This window comes from Anastrepha ludens, chromosome 2 (genome assembly GCF_028408465.1).
Source record: "Anastrepha ludens isolate Willacy chromosome 2, idAnaLude1.1, whole genome shotgun sequence".
Taxonomy (NCBI): domain Eukaryota; kingdom Metazoa; phylum Arthropoda; class Insecta; order Diptera; family Tephritidae; genus Anastrepha; species Anastrepha ludens.
This window is the reverse complement of record NC_071498.1, coordinates 182,140,222-182,162,167: the sequence shown is the minus strand read 5'-3', so window position 1 is coordinate 182,162,167 and position 21,946 is coordinate 182,140,222. Positions and strand designations below refer to the sequence as shown.

Genomic DNA, 21,946 nt, shown 5'->3' with positions numbered 1-21,946 from the left:
CGACGCAAACAGACGGCTTCCTCTGCACGTCTGCATTGACCAAGATTGGGGTTCCGGTGCTTCCCCCCCCCCTCCCTACAGGCCAGACCTGTAAGCCAAAAGGTTTAATAAAACTGCTTAAAATATTACTTTTCTCATTATTTGCTCATTACTTTTCAATCAAACCCTGTATATGGATTCATATGTGTGTAAGTTGTAAGCATAGAAATATTATTTTTTCTACTCTGACGTGCAAATTTCGTCGCTGACTCTTCTTGACTGCTGATAAGACTAGCTGAGCTATCATCAGCTTTAAGTCAATTCAAACAGCTGGGTCAACACTCGTTAGCAGTAGCGTAAAGGAGAAAGCGAAAGGGTGTTTACTTTGTGACCGTGAAAAATGAAAAATTTACTTACATTTACTAAGCAAACGTATACAATCATTTAAAAGGTGTCATAAATCTTGTGTTCCAATTTGATTATTTTGCGACGCGTTTGTGTAAATTATATTTTAGTGGCATACTCCGACTTACCCTTTAACACGTAACGATATCCGTTGTAATTTGATTATGGCTGATCTGCTTACGTTCGATAATGAAGTTGTTGTTTTTATAAACTTTTTCTGTGTCTTTGTAGTGGAAGTGTAGTTTCATGAGAGTGCATCAAAATATATACGACTATACATATAAATATTTTACGTATGTATTAAGGTAGCTTTCGTTGTTCTTCTCACACTGATTCCTCTGGCTTAATTGCTTAACTTTGTTCTTGTGTTGTAGTAAATTGTCTAATATGCCGTCGCTTAATAGTTAATTTAATCAATTTATATAATATTAATAGCATACAAATTGTGAGATTTCTTCCTTTAGCCAGTTTCGTCACTTTAATGACTTTCAATAAATAGTTTGCGTTTATTCGTTATGGAACCTGTAATTAGAGAAATAAAAAATAGTTTGTAAGTTTAAGGCTTTTGTATTCTCAGAAATTAAGGTATGAATTTAATGAAAAAGAATTTCGCGAAAAATTTTCCCCAGCAATTGTAGGCATTTAATTGATGTATGATGTAAAAGTTTTGGGGCTTCCCCATAACTATCGTAGTTGGATTAGCATTTAGATGGACTTTGAAAACTTTGAAGTTTGAACCGAATATATTATAGTACTTATGAGGTTTTAGTACTTAATAGTGATTGATTTCTAAATTTCTAGTTTGGTTAGTTTTCTAGTGAGCGGCTTGATTTTGTAGTCCAAATTCGAAGGTCATTTGAAAATTCATTGCAAAAATAAAAACTGCCACCAGCTATTTCTTCAAATTGTGAAGCGAATAACAGCCCGAGCGAGCCAAGTCTGGAGAATAAGGGAGATGTAAAACGAGATGGAGCCCTATTTCCATTTTGCGACCACAACTGCTGCGGCGTGAGCTGCTGCGTTGTCGTGATGGAAAATAACTCGAAAATAACTCGACTTCTTCGTTTCAAACACAAAGAAATACAGTAATCTGGCTGAAATATGATGTGTGTTTTTCTGAGAGGTGTTGCTAACTAAACATAACCTCGATACGCGCCAGTAGTGCCATCTCTCTGACTTTGCACGGACTTTTCAAGCGACCCTCGAAATTCGATGGCGAAATTTCATAATTTCAACGATCGCATGCTCATGAACTTTACTGTTATAAATATGTAAGCCATTGTAGTATAATTACAAAACTATTCCATAAATAAAAAATAAATAATTGGCGCGTACACTTCTGTTAGGTGTTTGGCCGAGCTCCTCCTCCTATTTGTGGTGTGCGTCTTGATGTTGTTCCACAAATGGAGGGACCTACAGTTTCAAGCCGACTCCGAACGGCAGATATTTTTATGAGGAGCTTTTTCATGGCAGAAATACACTCGGAGGTTTGCCATTGCCTGCCGAGGGGCGACCGCTATTAGAAAAATGTTTTTTTTTTTTTTACTAATTTTGCCTTCACCGAGATTCGAACTAACGACCTCTCGGTGAATTCCGAATGGTAATCACGCACCAACCCATTCGGCTACGGCGGCCGCTATTCCATACCTATTGAAAAACTCATTACAAATGTAAAGTATATATCAAGCTCAATTATGTTGGTTTGCTACAAAAAACTGCTATATGAAAAAAGTGGCAATAGAGGCTTAAAGTTGTAGCATTTTTTAGCTTCTGCTCGCTTTTTAGTTCAGTATAAAAATAACGCAAAATTTTCGATAAAAACCAAACTTTCGTTTTTCGCTTATCTTGATGTGAAATTAAAAACAAATTCTCTAACAACCGGAAATATGTTACAAACGAAAGGCACAATGACAAATTAGAATGGAAATTCCACGAAGATAATATTATGACTGGTACAAATTGCCTGGCAAATGCAATTTAATTCTATTGGAAATAGAATTTGTTTTTCATTGAGATTATGATTAAAAAAGTAATATTATTAATGAATACAAAGTTGTATAATCGGGGGGAAAAAATTGTTGAGCAATCATCAAAATAAAGTTTACAAATTTGTGAGTAGCAATAGATTTTGCAATTGTTTAAGTTTGACAGAATACATAGATTAATGCACCTACACATGCATATAAATGAGTGAAAATATAATATCGGACATGAACAATTAGTGCGAGTATGAAATAATTATATTTGATTGCGCAAATATTGTCAACAAAAAGACATTCTAATTGTTCGTGTAAAGCTGAACTATCAAAATATTGTAATAAATCAACAAATGAATATTCATGCAAAGAAAGATTGAAAGGTGCATTATTGCGGGATGTCTAAAATGCAAAATTTCAAATGATAATTGTGCATATGTATATAGTTACAATACACACATACACACATACATATATGCAGTATGCCTTTGTGCGACTGTTTGTCAGGTGCAGCTTCCATTGAAACGTTACGGGCAAGAATGACTGTGCAGATATTTAGTGATTCTTTACGCCCCCGGCAAAGATAGTCACTGCAACAATTATCTTAAATATGTAAATATGTGTATGTGTACCGACGTAGATATGCATGTTACTGTCATTAGTTGTTGTGTTTACAATTGTCTTGACTGTCTTTGCTCTACGTCGTCACTTGTCTGACAATATGACGTGATCATATGAGCTATGCTTCTACCGCATACAAGTTTATGTATGTTGATACAACTACAACAACTACAACAATAATGCGTGCAAAAACATGCACTGGTAATTTACAGTTATGAAAAGAGCACTTTCTCTACACACTTGCACACACACATGGGAAAGGCTATGCTATCAGTGACAGCAGCAGCTTGACAGAAATTGAAACAGATATTTGCGCTCTACGCCGAAGTGGCCATAAATACTTGTAATTTACCCCGTAGGCATCAATAACTCATAGCCAGTTGAGTTATTCGATTCAAGTGAAATTTCATAATTGACATTTATGTATTTCTAATTAGATCGCTTTTAGAGCATTGTGCAAATTCTTGCTTTTGTTTACGAATAGATAAATGGACAAAATACCTTTTGTTTAATGGAACTGAAATATCTCGATTTGCAGCTTTCTGCCAGAAGCTGTGCCAAGTATTTATTGAAATTTAAAATTATTGGCATCTTACGTCGATTGAACTCAAATGGAGTTTGCATAACACAACAATGCCTAAATTCCTGTAGTGAACCAAAGGACAAAAGCAGTTCCAGTTAGTTACAAATTAGAAATTTTCTCAAGAGAATTTTTAAAATGCATTAAAAATACATTCGTGGAGTTTTTTGCTTGAACAGAGAAGGTTATTAAAATTTGAAAATTGCATGATTTTTGGCTGAGTATTCATTTGAAAAACTGTATAACCCTAGTTCGGTTGAAGCTAGAATCTAATTTCCTATAAAATTTTGAAACTAAGAAAATTAAGTAGTAGAACCAAAATAATTTTTATAAAAACTAGAACAAAAAAATAACAAATGTTTAACATTTAATTTGTTTATAGTAGCAGCAAGTTTTTAATATTTTTGAAGTGAAGCTTCTTAGGCGTTGATGGACGAGCGATAATGGAGAGGAAAATTTCAAGGCCATGCAACGTTTTGGGCATTTTCGTTCTGCGAAAGAGAAAAAAGATATAACGTAGAGGAAAAGAAGAGCCTTATATGTATCTTAGATACACTTTAGGCTATTCACGTCTCCCTTTTGTGCGGTCCTTCGTTTTTTCTCCCACTCCTAATGTTCTAGTCTAAGTCGCACGACGTTACTTATACATTATATACAAGGCTTTAGAATATAACAGAGAGAGAAAGAGAGCGACGCGTAAACGTACAACACTAACGCCATATTACTATAGTATAGTGAAAGAGAGCAACTTATTGTTAGAATAGAATGGATAGTATTGCGCATGCGCGTATCTTGTCTATGCACGTTAGACTCTATAGACGCTATATGTGCGCACGTCTCTAGTTAGAATACGACATATCGTATTGGGCGATTTTTCGCCAAAGAAGAAAGGGGGAAAACAACTCCTAGATTTTGCACCATGACAATGCACCGTCGCACAATGCTATCATTATCGTCGAATTTTTGCTGAAAATGAAACGAATACAAGCGAATTCAGTTGGGCGATTTTTTTCTATTTGATCGAGTCAAAGAATCAATGCGGAGAACGCGGAGTAATGGAAAAACCGAGGACGGCTTGATGGCTGTACTGAAAATAGAGTTCCAGAAATGTTTCGAGAGCTGTATCAAACGTTGGTATAAGTGCATTGCAGTTGATGAGGACTACTTTTAAGGTGATAATATAACTTTTGAGGACTAAACTTGTATTTTGAATATTCTGAATATATTTCGCAATTTTTTTTATCAAGCTCTGCTTCCAACACTATTTATTTATTTCTTTATTTATCTCAGTCCACAGGGATATACCTATCTTCAAGCCTAGTATAATTAGTTAAATGTAATTAATATTGCTACTGATAATAGAGAAAACAAAATTTAATGGGAAGTAGATGCTTTTATTATAAAGTCTTCTACCATAAACTCTTCTATTATGACTGTAGGTCTAACAATTTCCGTCTTCCGATACATATTCTAGATATCTTCTGGCTATATTCGATACCACTTCTCTCTGAGGCAATGTAAGGTGACTTCTTCTGATGAAACCGATCATTGCGAATGCTTTGCACCTAAACACAGTTCTCTTAAGAAATCTGAAATTATATTAGGCTGCGTTGACCATCTGAGCATTTCTTTCAGCCACACCAGACCCAAATTTTTATGCTGCTTCTCGAGAAGGCATCACATTCAAGAAGCATGTGTGTTGGTGGCCATTGGACCATAATCCAACCCAATTTTTGATAAAGTAAGTAAATCGGCATGGGCTTAGAAAACATATTTTTGTTACGATGGGTCAACCTGCTGTGTTGTTGGTTTAAAGTAATTCTACGTATTTCTGTCTTTGGGGTATTTGAAGACACCATTATATATATATATATATAATTGGCGCGTATACCCTTTTTGGGTGTTTGGCCGAGCTCCTCCTCCTATTTGTGGTGTGCGTCTTGATGTTGTTCCACAAATGGAGGGACCTACAGTTTCAAGTCGACTCCGAACGGCAGATATTTTTATGAGGAGCTTTTTCATGGCAGAAATACTCATACACTCGGAGGTTTGCCATTGCCTGCCGAGGGGCGACCGAGGAAAAAAAAAACGACATTTGCCAGAGACCGATGTTTGTCTTGTGCAACAGGACTTCAATAGTCTTGTCATTGAATATTACCAATGCTTCCACATTTCTATTTTTGGGTCTAAAGAAGGCGGCTTGTGGCTCTGATTTCCAACACCAGCAAGCGCTGTCAAACATTTTGAATTGTATTCATTAGGATCGCTTGATGTATTGCTATAGCCATGAAGTTCACTGAAAAGTGTACAAGCGATTTTGATATATAACAATGATTTTTTCATTAATATTTTTGTAATATGCTGATATGGATGGGAATTTTTCTTAGCGCTTGGCTGAGCACTTATGAAATTGGTACAAACTCTCCAAGCCACACTTGGGCGAAAGCAATTTTTTTGAGTTAAATTCCTTGTATTTATATTTATATTAACATGATCGCAAAAAGAAATTAAAAAAATAAGTTTTAAGCTTTATTTTTTTAAGAGAATCGTAAAATGAAATAGCTTTCATTTTATTTGTGCCTACTTAAAGACTATTTCTTAAATAGCAATAAAAAACGAATGATATTAATTCCTCTGGAAATACTCTATGAAGAAAATTGGGCGTCACTTTTTTCGATTGAAATTTAGCAGGTAAGAATAATGAATATATTTCTATTAAAAATAGGCGTTAGACAAGTGCAAAGAGATACAGTCGACTCCAGAATTACTTTTGATACCTATACATTTTTAATTCACTCCTTCTGTCGGTAGGAGTTGTTGTGTTGTAAATTGTAAGTGGTTTCGTTTTGCTTAGTAAAAAAAAATTTAATGGTTTATATGTTGGAAAAATAACGATTTAGATGATGATTTAGAAGGCAAGAAGATAATTGAAAAATATTCCACTAAGAACTGTGAGTATAAAATAAAATTATTTCAACAATGAAGAAGTGTACAAGGTAATCAAAAGGTTCGTTTACGAGAAGTTGGTTATTAATCTTCACCTTCTGAGTTTCTCACTTCAAATCATCTTTTCTAACCTATGCACTACTGCAATATTTAGCTCGTGGGCTTCCAATGCCTACATTTATCTACATATTGGCGTTATGGTAAGATCATACTAAATACCAAGCAACATGAATGAAATGCGGTCGAAGGTTTCCACTCCACTGCCCTGTGTAGATTTGTATTGGCAGCAAAGGTATTTAAATAAACATGAATTAAGCCTTACAGTCGTGTAAAAACTATTATATTTACCATCACATTTGCATACTCACGCCTAATTAAAACTGTTTGTGAACTAGTTTTATTTGCTTTGGAAATTACAAATTTATGATAACAAGCCAACCCGTTTTATTTACCTAAAAGTCGACAAAATGTTTGATTTCAATTATTTCCTCCAATATTTTTTATTTCATTTTGAATTCATAATTGTGCAGAGGTTACACAAAAATGAAATGGTTCATCTATATTTAAATTAAAATTTGTTTTTTAGTAAAAAGTCTACTTTTTACACACAAGCAAGCCCAATGAAAAAGCTTAAATGTAAAAATATTTACTGAAGTATAAAAAAAGCTTATTGATTAAAAAAAAAAAATAAATCGGTTTTCGAAAATGCCTAAGGCATGATATTTTGTAGCTTTAAAAAGATATAATACTGAATTTACTAAATATTAATATTTTTTTCGCATTTGCTGTTGCTATAATAATTCAAAGGCAAGGAGTTTTGTGGAGTGAAAAATTCGCTCGCTTCCTTTTTAAGGAACATTATTCAGCTTCTGACCCAAGATAAAGCGACTTCCCCGATTTTGCTATCTTTTCATAGAGTACTCATCATGTTTAGTGTCTACTCTCTCTCTCTACATACATTTATGATTCAGAGGATACACATGCCGACTCCACATGCATATATATTCGCATATTTTTAGCCTTAGATTACAAGACTCAGAAGCAAAAATTTGTTTGGTAGCCGGTCAAGGTAGCTCTGATAAAAATGAATGAAGCTTTAAGAAAATGTAAGGATTTCAAAAGAATACGAGTATTTTCACTAAGAAAGCTCGGGTTAGATTCGATTCGATTGGTATGCTAAGCAGAGCTTTCAATATAAGATTTTTATATCTGGTGTATCTCTAAATTTATTTGTTTTTTTTTATTAGAAATATATTTATGAATAATTATATTACAATACGAAAGGCACTAGAAGCTGAGATTATCGGTCTAAAATAATACTAACGATTTTTTGCTTAATTAAAAAAAAAAAATTTGAATAAAATAAAATTGGTATCAAATCAATAAAAAAAATTATAAAAGACAAATTTGTCCAATTTGATATATAAAGTCATAAATATTTGACATATTTTTTAGAGAAATATCTTTTAATAAATCTGAAGGTTCCCTGCCTTTAAAGATGTTGTTGCTGCCTCTAAATTTATTACAGCTCTTTATAATGAATAGGTGGGAAATAACAAAATATGTTTTGTGGTGGTGTCTGCCATCAGCAGCCATACACTTCCTTTTATGAATTTTAGTATTTGTTGTATTTCAAACTTTTTTCCAGAGTCACTTTGTTAATGGGTATGAGTAAATACACTGCAGTGTCAACATTATAAAAGTATGATATTTAGAGGAAAAAATATCGTAATTCAACTGATGAATATATTTTGACAAAGGGCTTTTTATATAACTCAACCAAGTTTTAAACAAAGGATTGTTTTAACGTTAGCAATCATTAAAAGCAAATTTTTAGTTACAGTTCACGCTTTTCTACTAAGAAAAAGTCGACTATTGTGGCACACTATTTTATTTGAACTTTAATATCGCAGTATAACGATGACGTACCCAGCTGGTTTACTTACTCGAATGCGTACAAAAATAAGTTGGCTTGTGATAACATTTTTCAAATAAGCAACTGAAATATTTCGAAGAGGGAGGTAGGTAGGTAGGTCAAATGGCAAGAGTGCCACAGGCACACTTCAAGTAGCACTTACGTGCCGTTTTGATACCATAATGTAGCTTAAGCGTTTTGTTACTTTCGTATTGGGGCCATTGTGTTTTCGAAATAGCACACGATCAGACAGATCTCTATCTGTCTTGCCCTTTTCTTAGAAAGAAATTGTGTAGATTCCCTTTAACAACGGACAAAGGGACAACGATGCCTGAGAGAGGGACAGCTTAAACCGGTTCTGTCGACCCCTTCCTGGCAAGATCGTCGTCAATTTCATTTCCCCTCTATATTCCTGCGATCTTGAAGCATTTTGCATGCCTGCAGGATCGCGAAGATCTCTGCTTGAAAAACACTGCTCGTTTCCGACAGTTTAAAGCAGACTGAAATGCTGGCTGATTTAGGGAAACCAGATTCCATTTTGGAACCGTCTGTGAAAACAGAGGTACCTATATCCGTGCCGACTCTCACCTCCTTCCAGTCTAGCCTGCCCGGAAAGATATCCCTAGCACAACCTTCAAATCACAGTTTGCGGATGGAGAGATCAGTGCGAAGAATAGAGAAGGATGGGAGATCTGCTTCAACATGCTACTATGTCCTACAGGAAATTGTCTCCAGAGGCCAAGCTTCTTCAACCTGATAGCGCTCTGAGCAGCAATGGATTTAACCTGCAGATCCACAGGAAGTAAGTGCAGAATAACGTTGAGCGCAGCAGTGGGACATGTTCTACAAGCACCAGTGATGCCCACACATGCAGTGATGCCCCATATTGCAAAATTGGCAGAACCTCAAAGAGTTATATCCAAAGTACGTTACGTGGCTTGAGACCCCATTTTTTGCCGAACATAGATTTACAGGCGTAGAAAGCAATACCGGCCTGATCGAAGAGGGAAAGAAGAGATAATTTTGAGATATTTTTGCACACGTTTTCATAAAAATTATGAACTCAACATGGACTTTTGTGGGCCGTTACCAAGAAGAAATATTTTTTTATTGAGTTTTCATTGCGACGTTACAAAATATTTTAAATTAACGAGCAATTTGCAGTGAGTTTGTATAAAACGAAATAGTTTTGGGATACTCGTTTCTTTGGTTTGTTTTTTGAATTGCCCAGGTCTTGTAGCTTTTTGCGCTTAAGCCTTCTTCTCCATTTATTTGTGGCAGCAAGGATGGAGGTGGTAGCAAGGATGGAGGCCGTGTTTATTTAGTCCCTCTTTATGAGAATTGGCTATCTTCTTTATTTTGTCTGGAGCTGAATCAAGAAAAATCGAGACCAAAGATGGGCTGCCACTTTTTATAGAATACATTTTTCGATGTCTATGTTACATAACCTATATCAAATATCAATAATTTCGAAATTACTTTCTATATTTTCAAGCTCAAATAATTTTTGGCACTTAAGTATTCAGACACATAAAAAAAATTGCTAAATTTAGTAGTTTGCTAAATTTTGTAGTTTAAAGATCTCAAAATGGTAAGGAAACGGCGCTTTAGTGCTACTTGGTTGGTACCAAGTGTAGTCAAAAGTCAATTCTAACTTTCATAGTCGAGTTAGAGTTGATAAAGACAAAGTGTTTTTTGTTTACATTTAAGGGTGTTATTTATTTCGCTCCGACTGTGACTTCATTCTGACTATGCAACTATTTCCTTATTCAGCTCACACGTCTTGCTCACCTGACGCATTTTATGGGCTTTACTGGGTGGTAAAGTGCACCCAGTGGGCAATTACTTTAAAATCTCACAGATTTTTTCTATTTAATTTGATCTACATAGCTGGCATCCTGAGCACTTTACAACCGCTTAAATGAATCTAACATATTTTCCACTTATCGGTAAATGTTCCTGAACAACTCCTTTTCAGAGCTGAAGGATAGGCTAGCACAGTTCTCGCTCCTGTTACTAAGAAGTCTGCTCTTTCACTGGTTTTCATGCCATTTCATGCAGAAAAGCAGGAGAAATGCAATTTTCTTGCGTTGTTACAAAAATATTTAAAAGATTTCTCTGGAGAAAGTAATACTGTCTGTTTTTATAATCAAAAATACGTTATTTTTGAAATTGCACCCCTCTGTGATGCTTAAAATACTTTTAAGGGCTATATATTTATAAAAAATGAATTTATAAAAAATATAAATTTGAAATACTTACATTCCGTAACTAAGTATGTATGTGTGTAATTCCTGACGTTGGAAAAAAACGTCTACTTAATTTTCATATATAGATATGTAAGCATATAAAACAAAAACACTTTAGCCTCTGACGTATTCGAGTTAAATAAAAATCAAAAACAAAAAACAGAAATTATTTTGTTATGGGTATTATTTTACTTTAAAACTTTGCACCAGAATTTGAATCACATAAATTCGCTTTTCAAATAGCACACACAGTGAGAGCGTGACCCACTGTACTGTAATTCTTAAAATATGATATTTTACGTTCGCGTCGCGTCACTCACGACCGGGCGGCAATCTTTAAATAAATGCCAAAACTAAATGCTTTATTAATTTTATATAGCGCCAGCCATACATCCGATTAGATATACTGGTACACATGCACGGATAAATACAGCAGCACTCGCACACACCCGCACTTTACACTCATGCGTCGATCCGTTGAACCGTTGGTCGGCCGATGCTAATAGGCCAGCAGCAAGTTCAGGCATTGAAATCGCCTCGGAAGAAACGCTTAATTTTACGAGTATTTTTCTTCCCGCTCGCTTTTGATTTGATGCTCAGTGTTGTTTTTTGTAATTTCTTGGAATTAAGTACCTAGTATTTTGAGCAGTCGCTAGTATTGGTGTTGTTGGCTTCTTCGTTTACGTGCGCTCATATGTACGTGTGTATGTAAGCACTTTAAGCCGCGAGTAAATAACTCTTTTCACGCTCTTTATTTGAACTACTGAGGTGATGTGCCACTCACCGAGGTGTTGATACGTCTGTCCGGCGATGTTGGGATCTGATAAAATTACGTAGGACTAAATACGAAAATTACTCTAAGCTATGTGAGTGTGTGTGTATACCACAAGTGTTGCTGCAAGGGCTGCTTGTTGCCTATTGTCGAGTTTTCGAAAAAAAAAACAAATATTTTGTTAACATTGAGACTGCAGGGGCTATAAACTGGTAGACATATATGAGCGATACGTGCATTAGCGTGAATAATATAATATTTATATAAAATTTGAATAAATAAAGATCGTAAGTAGCTTTTTAATTTTAATGACATCGAAAAATGTGCACAGACATATCAAAAACTAGATTTACTTTGTAAATGGTGATCTGATTGGAGGCCCTTTTTTCAATAGGGTTTTTTTTGACAGATCACGCATGACTACTGTCAAACTAAATACATAATATAATTATTTTCAGTGTCCATGGATATTTCATTACGGAAAGAATTTCGCCCAAACAACACTTACAAATCGTACAAATGTATTACGAAAATTGAAGCTGTGAGAAAAGTGTGCATCGCGCGTTCAGGCCAATTGGTGCATGGTGATGAGACCGATTTGGGCTTAATGACTACGTCAGTAAGCAAAATTGCCACATTTTGGGCTAGAGGGCAACACAAACCCATTCAAGGTTGGAGGAATAATCGGCCCATATTTCTTCAAAGACGAGATTGGCGCCAAAGTAACAGTGAATGGCGAACGCTATCGCGCCAGGATAAACTCGCCATGACTTTCTGATGCCGGAAATTGAAGGCCGTGATCTCTACAACATTGGAATAACAAGACGGCGCTGCCGGCCATACAGTCCGCGAAACAATGGATTTACTGCGTCGTCGTTTCGGTGGGCAATTAATCTCTCGTTCGGACCAGTGGTTTGGCCAGCAAGATCGTGTGATATCACACCTTCGACTTTTATTTATGGGTTTATGTAAAGTCTAAATGCTTTGTTCATAAACCTGCTTCGATTGAGGCATTGGAAGCCAACATCACTGAAGTTAGTCACGAAATACCCAGCACTGTCCTCCAGCGCAGTTGGCATGAATTTACTTTATTTTTTCTATATGAGTTTTTAGTTGTAAAGTTTTCAGTTTAAAAAGGTAAGTAAAAGTATTTTGTAACTTAAAATTAACAGTTAAATTATAAACTATGATTTTTTGTTTTTTAAACGTGCTAAATATTTTTTTTTATTTTATTACGATTCCTCGAAAAAATATTTTTATCACCCAACCAACAAAAAAAAAAAAAAAAAATGTGGGTTCCACATTTAACGCGATTACGCTACAGACCATTTTTCCGAGAAATATTACGCTGAGCATTTTAAAACATATTTTTATAGTCAAGAAATTGGAATTCGCCATGTGCTTACAATTTATTTCACTCTGTAAACATATCCCAGTCTGAATGCTTCTTACCAGTTGAGGTTGAAATGTGCCACGAAAATATGGACCATTAAATTGTATCACAGACTTTTAATACAAATAATTTAGATTAACTTGCTTCATTAGCCTACCTCAATGTCAGCAATTATTATGACTTATATGAAATGGGTACTCGACTAGGTTTGTGTGCCTGCTAACCTTTTGGGATCATCTTTTAGGTTCATCATTGCTTTATCATCACAGCCATAAAGTGGTAGGAATTCCTTTTGTTCTAGTTCTACTAATGTAACGAACTATTTTTTATTGACATTCTCTTTTGGCCTTGTCTTTCAAGTCGACAATGATTCGAAAAGTTTCTTTCTATTTTCAAGAGAGATCTCCCCTTGGGGAATCAAGTGCACTTCTATTATGAAACAACTTCTTTTTAAGGCTTCCTGCTATTCAGCAATCATCATATGACTGTAGAAAATTTACATACATAACAAATATACGCTAAAGAGGACGTTGAACTTTAAACAAACAGTCTATACATTTCTATTCATCCCCAAACTGTGACTTGTGAACACCTACACGCAGTTGTATCCAGTTTGGCTCTTATTCAGTACACTCTTACATATATTTATATTTATTTGAAATGAGTTAGAGTTTGGTCTGCTATAAATCAAGGCTCCTGAAGGACAATATGCTTTTTTCTAATATTTATATATCTACTTTTGTTTTGTTAATGCGCCTTACCGGAATTTTCCATGAGTTTGAGTGTTATGCAGATGTAAGAGAATTAATCAGAAACTGAATTTAGTTATGCCATTTTAGAGAAAACCTGATCTGATCGAAAGAAAAGTTATCTAGAGGAACTAATTGAAAAATGGGAAATGAGAATATACTTGAATTATGTAGGTAAACAAGAAATAAGCAATTGAAGGTTAAACAACAAACAAACAAAAAGCCGAGAAAAAAATAGTTTGGATATACCAGTGTATTTGTGCTTCGGAGTAATTGCTCCGCAATTAAGTTAGGCGAGCACTACAAAACATATTTAATTGTCAATAAACTAAGAGCTGCCCTATAACTGAGCCAGCGAAATAGGCGCCGCAGTTGAATGAGTGAATTACTGGTCGGAAAGTTGGTTTGACTGCTGACTGCTTAGCTGAGACTCATTCATAAATGCATATTTGTTTATTTACTTATACATACACACGCACAGCGGGTAGTGCTTGTGTTGGTTGAAGTGGTGCTTGAGAATTTTTATTTGAAATCAATTGAGTTATAGTTATGAATTCGACGCTCATAAATAAATAACCAAATAAATTGAGAAAAATGCTAACCGACTTATTAGTAAACAATAAAAAGCTTTGGAATATTTTATGAAATTGGATTTACATAAATTCTTCTGTTATTCAATAGTTTGCCTAGGTCAAAAACATATGCAAATGCTTACTAGCAATAATTCTAATATCCCCACTTCAGATTTTTGGTTTCGTGTATATGAAATCTTAGAGAACTTAGTGAGGCGAATATTTCGGTATCGACTTCGGGACTGCATTTACTTCAAAGTAAAAAAAAATGTTAAATTTTAATGAGCAAACGAAGAAATGTTCCATGCATTATGTATGCCAAAATTTCGGGATTCAATTTTCTTTAAACTAGCAAATTTTTGATAATTTAATAGACAAAGGGAGCATTTTAGAAAGAAAATTAAATTGAATTGCATTCGTTAAGTGGTGTAATACGAGTACATGCGTTCAAACCGCTCATTTACTTCAATAGGTCTTAACTCAAGAAACCCAAATTTCGAAAAGAACGGCTGTAAGTTTTCAATTTATTTTGATTCTCAGTGTAAAAGTAAATACTTATTTTCATCAAATGTTACTGTTAATAGATATCGCCCTGAATTTTTGCAAAACCTAAAAGAAGTGCTGTGGCCATTTCTGCATACTCATCTAAAAAAAAAAATTGTTATGACACTATTGAAGTAAATGAGCGATATGTGAAATAAATCGATAGAATTCATCCGAAGCCATCAAAAAAAAAAAAACTTCCATATAAAATGTATTGGGTCAATATTTGTTAGGTCTATTAAAATAATTATTATTATTTGCTAGAGCACCGGCCAGGGACGCAAAGTGCAACAATCTTTGCGTCAATTGAATCTTATACGGGAATAAATGCAAATCAATGCGGATAATTCGTTGTAAAGTGGTCCGAGCAATGCCCAACTGCTGATAACGGCGATTTTGGGATATCCTTGGCGATGTCTCAACATTGGCCCGTACAAGAGCAATATTCTCATCCGATCGCCGCATGGCCGGTTTTGATTTGACCTATTTGGATTACAAAGAGATGCTCGACGCCAATCGAAAACCTTTCGTACAAACGTTTAATGGTGTTCTTAGAAGGCGCACTTTTCACATTATTTAATTTTTTATACGCACGTTGAGTTTTCATAATTGACTTATTTTGTTGAATGTAAATTTCAACAATTTGGGAGCGCTCGCGTGGCGTGTACTGTTCCATAGTAAAAATCTGCTTGGACTGACGCTTCCAACGCGGTATGTCATTAAGCGATCTGACGTCTCTGTCAAAAGATACAAGGTTGCCAGATGGGTCCGTCGAATATACGTTGCATTGGGGTCGGTTTGTAGCTTTCAATTTTATCAGTGACCACGTGAGCGAATCGTCAACAGTCGTGATTTCATTTAATAGGCCTCGCCCTGTGATCCTTTTGATCGTTCCCTACGACGAGAGCCTTGTGGGTTCTAGTCCAACGACCGATTTAAAAAATGCAATATCCAGAAAAAAGCATTTGAACTTTTGTTTGCTCCAAAACTAAAAATATGCATTTGTATTTAGACATTTTTTTCATCCTAATCTTAAGTATATGCAATTTTTAGAAAAAAAGTTTCCTACGGCGACTCAATGCCTAAGTTTTTCATAATTTGACTCCAAAACTTTGTTTGCAGATCTAGTAGATGTTTGTAATTCTTTTCTGCTTTAACTAGTCTGACTCGCGATGAAACTTTCGGTCCAAACATGAATCTGACGAGCCAGGCTCGTGTACAGATAGTCGGATCAAACATAAATATCACGAGCCTAGGTCGTGATTGAATGTTAGTTTTTATCTGTACGCCACCAGAGTTAGTCTCGAGTCTCATAATTGCTGTTACAAAATAGTTTATATTATTCTGATCTGTTTGCCACGCATTGACGCGTAAAACTTGAGCCCGAGTTTCGTCCAGGTAAATGGCACCGCAAGCAGTTAAGGTGATTTTTTTTGCCATACAACTCTGTGCAAAATATATATTATATCCTATTTTATGCTAAATAAAAGCTTTATCTAGAAATTTCTTCCACCTGAGACTAAAATTTTCACTACCAGAAAAAAATATAAATAAATATATGAACTGAATATAAAAAGTATTGAAATATCTTCAAACTTGTCTAATCATTTACCTTTTGCCTGGCATTTCGGTACTAATTAAAATATTTTTAAATATTTTTAAATACAAATTTTATTAATTGGACGCCACAATAGGATGCTTAACGACTTTTTATGGTATAGTATAGCGAATTGTTACTGCATTCGTCTTTGGATTCGAATTATTCTTCTTCTGGCTTGGAATTAGATAATGTAGGCTTTCACGCAGCTCTATTAAAATATCGGTGTTCAATTATTTTTCAAAGTTAAAAATTTCCGTTACTAAATTTATGTACCTATTAGGTGCGCAACTAAGTTCCCGCTGTTTGTCAATAGATGCCGCCAGCAGTGTGTGCTAGTCGATTCTAATATAACCTAAACGTCATAAACCAAGCTTAGACATATGGTAAACAAACTGCTTCGACTTCGACGCTGATTGCGCACATATCTCGTAAGAGGGTGCTGGGGGATGGTTGATGACCCAGGGCTCATCTCACCGCTGCTGCCACCGGCTTATTGTCAGCAATCATTCAGCTGTTTTTTGTACTGGTGTGGGCAGCGCTCCTTGCCAGTTATAGAGCCGATACATTTCATCTGCCAAGAGGTCCAGAAGTATCTTTCTAGCTATTACGCAGAATGCACCATTCGCCACCATTCTATACGCGCAAGCTTCACGCAGCGCTCCTTGCCTGTATGGCTGGGTGACTTCCCTGAAACAAAGTCTTGTGTCGATCCCCAAGATATTTGATCGCCTTTTTCGAGATTATACCTCAAGGCTCAGTTCAAAGGACTTTTGCCCTCCAGCACTTTTTGGAACTGCTTCGGTTTTGTGGCTAAATTTCGAGGCTAAATCTAACATAGCCTCGTTAAGCCATCGTTTAGTATGGAATTACAATTTTACAAAATATTCTACTTGAAGTTGCATGACTTTTGCTATTGTAATGCACAATATTTAAATTTTTTAATACTAAAAACAATAAATTCTGAATGCAACATATATTAAACTTCGCACATTCTTCATAGTTTGCAGAGATTTCTGTAAAATGCCCACTAAAATATGCACCACCAGCATTTCAGCTCGGACATTTCAGATACTCATAGAAGTATGAAGAAACATTTTCACCTAACCCTGTGGTGCTCCTCACGATGTTGACAATATCACCAGTGCGACAGAAAGCCGGTAGCAAATTTTGAAAAAATTAAATGTGTTTTAAAAACATGAATTACGTACTTATACAGGGTGGCTGATGAAAGCCGCTACCAAAAAAAAATTGAATAACTTTTTTTATTTTTAAGTTATCTGTTCCATTTTTGTTTTAATTTGCAGATTGATCTTTAAAATTTATTAAAATGGGTACTGGGACACGCAAACAAGAATTTGGATAGTCCGCCCCTATCACGCACTGGAATCCGTAGTTTTCGTACAGAGAGAGTACAGGCGGATGTTTGGCGGCGATCCCCCGAGCAGATGGACCATAATGAGACTGGTGAATAATTTTGCTGAGCAAGGAACAGTCGCAAGAAGGCCTTATCATCGAAACCCACCAGTTCGGACGGAGGAAACGATCGCTGCTGTAGCTGCAGCTATACAAAGCAATCCAAGGTTTTCAACAAGAAGCTTATCTGCTCAACTTGGTGTCAGCCGACAGTCTTTGCAAACAATAATGCACAAAGATTTAGACTTATTTCCCTACAAAATTCAAATGGTTAACAAACTGAATGCAGCAGACTTGCCGATTCGCTTGGAATTTTGCCAGAAGATCCTGCAAATGGTGGAAGAAGACCAAAACATGTTAAACTGCCTTTTCATGTCTGATGAGGCCCATTTCGATTTAAACGGCAATGTGAACAAACAAAATTGTCGAATATGGAGTACTTCTAACCCACAGATACTCCACGAGACGGAATTGCATCCTCTTCGCGTGACAGTGTGGTGTGCGGTTTCTTCACGCTGTATTGTCGGGCCTTATTTTTTTGAAGAAAATGGTCACACCCTTACGGTTACTGGAGACCGTTATTTGAAAATGCTGAAAGAATTTTTCTATCCAGAACTACGCCGAAAGAGAATTCCTTTCAACTCTGTGTGTCTGTGTGGTTTCAACAAGATGGGGCAACGTCTCACATAGCCCAGACTGTTATGACAGAGTTGCGACGAAAATTTCCCAATAAACTGATTTCAAGAAACTCCGAATTTCGTTGGCCCCCCAGGCCGCCTGACTTTTTCTTGTGGAGTTTATGTAAACAAGAAGTTTATAAAACAAAGCCAACAAATTTGGATGAACTAAAACAATCCATTCGGGCAACAATTGCGGCTATTCCTGTCGCAACTCTCAAAGCAGCAATGAACAACTTTTTACTAAGATGCCGCACTTGTGTCTACGAGCATGGGGGGCATTTAAATTCAATTATTTTTAAAACTAGTTAAGCTACATTTAATAAAATTTAATGACCTTCAACTTGAAAAAAAAAAAATAAATGAATTCCATACACTAAAAAAAGTTATTTGAGTTTCTTAATGTAGCAAAATTCATCAGCCACCCTGTATATAGAAAACCATGTGCTTTCCTGATATGTTAATTTATCGGCAAAATATTGTTTTATTGTCTGTACGCAACTAAAAGTTCCAAAATGCGCAATATCAGGTCAGTGTTAGAAGTGTTTACACAACCTTGTTCGCAATTTATCTAACAACTCATTTTAAAATATCGGCGTGTGTCTGTGTTTTCTGTTTGGGAAAACTAAAAAATGCAAAGAATTTCAAAAAATAGTTTTTTATGAGCACATAAATTTCAAACCGAAATTCGAGCTGCTATTAATTCTCTGTTCTGTTTCATTTTCTAGATGCCAAGTACAAAATAAATAATATTACAAATGACTATAAATAGAATTGATACGTCTGTGATTTGGATATAAAGGCGTTTTTAACTCAAGTGGTTATCGCCATAATCTAAGACTGCGTCTGTTTATCTGCCTGTTTACAGAAAGTATTATAGGCTGTATGAGGAATGTGAAAGGGAGCCACGAAATAATATCCACCTAAAACTACCTATTTTTAACATTTTCATCTGCATGGTTTTAGGGGCGTCGCAGTTTACTACTGAGATATGAAATACCTGCAACAGTTTTATGTGAAATACTGCGTGACTGATTTCTCTGCAACTTACTAACTCTCTGCTTCCTTCTCATTCTCCTATGAGAATGAATTGTGACTTTAGCGAATTTATACGTCTTTAAGTATATTAAAAAATAATTGGTTTATATTTTGCGCTCAATTATAAAAGTACAATAAAATAATAATGAAAATGGATTTAGTGTATTCTAAATTTTCTCCTCGAAAGTCAATACAATTCTGCACTCGCTTGAATAAAATTTCAGATCACCTTTGCCACTCAGAAGTGAGCTGTTTTAAGGCTTCCACAGCTTTTTCAGGCCTTGAAAAACGTTGATCTCGAATTTGGTTTTTGATGTTCGGGATCAATTATTATTAGGTGTCAAATCAGGGCTGTAGGGGGGTTGACCCAATAATTTGATCTTTTGGATGCTCAAACACTCTCTCGTGTCAGCCGATATGTTAGAGTTCGAATTGTCTCGTAGAAGAATGGTTCGTCTTTGGCGGTTGATTTTCCATAATTTTCGGAAAACTTCTGACAAAGAAATTATGTACCATTCAGAATTGAGACTTTTAAGTTTCTTTAGTGGTACAGTTGCAATATTACCAGATTTTCTGAAAGAACACGCCACCATTTTCGTTGAAGTGCTTCTTCTGCGAACAATTTTTGTTGGATGAAGCTCGTAGAAGCTTGTCATTTGCTGTTTCGCTTACGGCTCATATGCATAGATCCAAGAGTCGTTACCTGTTACGATGCCAGATGGTAGACGTGCTTTAAACACCCACGGCTAAAGTTTTCCATCATTTCTTTACACGAGCCCTTTTTTGGACATTTGCTAAGCTATGATGTATCCAACGAGAATAAATCTTCTTGACGACCAAATGTTCAATCAATATTGAATTTATGTCAGTCCCACTAATGCCTAAGTATATCTCTATATCGCGATATGTCACATGACAATCTTGCGTTATTAATTGATGGAGAGCACCGATTGTTTTTGGTACAACAACCAGTTTTGGACGGTCGCTTTTTCCAGTTGTTGAAAGTGGTGGGTCAACGTAAAAAGTTGCTGTCTGTTGATCAATGCATTCCTGTCTCTCGGTAATCGACGTCGAAAATCGTAATAAATCATCGCATGAAAATTTTTACGAGTTAATTCGATCTTTTGGGTGAGATCAATTTTTTATCCTACTAAAAAAAATAATAAAAAAACAATAAAGCTCTTAAGTGAAAATGTTATATGTAAGTCTATGCTAAAAGATATCAAACTTTTCGATAAAAATGCCGAATTACAGTACATCATACGTATTGCTGCGACAATAACAGAAGTGACAATTATCAAAGGCAACAAAAACGGCTTACCGCGGAAATAAGTTATTGTTCAGTAGAGATTTAGGAAATGCTCAATTGAGGTGCGCCAGGGAAGATAAGAATAAATATTCTTTACTACAATCCCCTCTCCTAAATACAAGCCCAAGAAAAATTAACGCTTGCTGAGCATTGGTCGGGATTAGCAGTTACACATACAATGCTTAAAATCCTGTTAGATTTGAACCTCAGTGAAAACCCTAATATGGAACATCTTCAAGTACAATGATAAAGCCAGGCGAATGAGGCAAAAGCTGGAGGGCCAGAAATTGGTTTCGATTCTGTTGAAACTTTGACATTTTTTTTCATTTATTCATTTATTAAATACTATGTGTCATAAAATAACATTCAGTATTACATATAATTAAAATGTTTTAAAGATGACCCGTGTAAGAACTCCCAATAGAGTCCTTTATTTAAAGTCTACATTTTAAATCTTTGTGGCAGATCGGTAGGCCTAAAAGTTTTAAGTATGCGTGAGACGTTGGTTTGGTGCGAATGGTTTGACGCCCGAGTATTTGAATGGTGAGCAAGGCGGTTGTTATATAAGATAAGATTAGGTGTTGCCAATTCCTTCACGTACCGATAGCAGACAAACCATGGCTCGTTGGAACACATGCGCCACTGTTTTCATTGGAACGTCTGTATGATGTCAAGATTTGATTTTGAAGCTGAACACTCAGGTTTACACTCCGTACATCCACATCGCTTTCAGTATTGCTTTATATATGAGTAGCTTGTTGTCCAGCGAAAGCTCTGATTTATGGCCAGGTAGCGAATAAAGGGAAATAAGTTTTATTTCAAGCTGCTTCCGCTTTGAAAATATTTGATCGATACCCTTTTGGGGTATCTCGCAGTTGCTAAGATGCACTGGGCACTCTTTGGCTTTTATACGCCATTTGTTAAGCCATGTGCTAAGGGTTTCAAGGTTTTATAGTGCTGTAGAAATTTTAGTGCTGTATCACAAAACGCCTGAATACGAGGTTGTGTTCAAATAAAGCTTGGACTAACAACTCGCATGCCAATGAAATATTCTAAACTTTTAACTTCAGTTGTGTTTTGTTAAATGGGTCTCGATGATGTTCATGTTTGATCAGCCAATATTAAGTTTTGCTGTGTTTGCAACTTTTTCCTCTTATTCACACAATGTGACGGCTTCCAAAACACAAACTTTTCTGCGACGTTTTCACT

The 21,946-nt window shown here is 35.6% G+C and overlaps 1 protein-coding gene across 5 annotated transcripts in view; it reads right to left on the bottom strand.

Annotated features, from left to right (window-relative positions):
• Positions 1 to 21,946, bottom strand: part of LOC128855994 (sodium-coupled monocarboxylate transporter 1) — a 178,511-nt gene that overhangs the window by 93,896 nt on the left and 62,669 nt on the right. For 4 of the 5 annotated variants that reach the window (XM_054091309.1, XM_054091310.1, XM_054091308.1 and 1 more), the window contains exon 3: positions 513 to 906. The gene's annotated coding sequence lies outside the window, so the exon portion shown is untranslated. Of the gene's footprint in view, positions 1 to 512; positions 907 to 10,684; positions 11,004 to 21,946 lie in introns of those variants that run through there. The other variant, XM_054091311.1, reaches the window with a different exon arrangement.